Source organism: Myotis brandtii, unplaced genomic scaffold (genome assembly GCF_000412655.1).
Source record: "Myotis brandtii unplaced genomic scaffold, ASM41265v1 scaffold1234, whole genome shotgun sequence".
Classification (NCBI taxonomy): Eukaryota; Metazoa; Chordata; class Mammalia; order Chiroptera; family Vespertilionidae; genus Myotis; species Myotis brandtii.
Genome location: NW_005354309.1, coordinates 763,700 through 764,456, shown reverse-complemented (window position 1 = coordinate 764,456; position 757 = coordinate 763,700).

The following is a 757-nucleotide window of genomic DNA, read 5'->3' as shown; positions in this document are numbered from 1 at the left end:
GGAGAGAGATGTTGGGGGCATCCCTTCCCCTCACCCCAAGGTTCTGGGGAAGAAGCCAGAGGCCTGAGGCCAAGACTGGGGCTTTGAGCGGAAACCGGAGATGAATTTTTCACCAAGCGCCGAATCGCTTTGAGTTTCCAGAGGTGATGTGGAGTTTCCATCCTCGGCTGGTGTGCAGACAAGACCCTCTGGGGAGGACAGCGGGCCCTCAGGAGCTGGGGGCCCAAATGAGTGATCGGCCATGGCGCTACCCCCTTTTCTGGTTGCTCCCCAAGAGCCTGGTGCCAGTGTGCCAAGCACTGGGCGTACGTACATCGTCTCTCTTAATTCACGAGGCAGGGCTTAAATGACTTATCATATTCACTTTAGGATACATTAGAAGCCTCGGGGTGCAGACATTGGTTCTCAAAATCGCACCGCTGGCGGAAATGACCGAGGCGGGATTCGAACCTGCGCTTCATTTCTCGGAGCGCTCAAAAGCTCCGGAGCCGCGCGGCCCCGCCCCGGTTTCCATGGAAACAGGCACCAAGCGTCTCCATAGCAATACATCAATGATTTCCCCCACCCCCACCACGCTACCTGGTGCGTATACCCATATGGTGACGTCATCGCGCAGCGACGCCTCACGTGACCACTCTCCAGCGCCGGAAGTGAACGGCACGGCGCCGGAAGCGGCTGGAGGAAGGTCCTCGTGGAGTAGACGCCAGCATGGGGCAGTCGGGGCGGGTGAGGTGCGGCGGCCGGGAGGCGGGCAGCA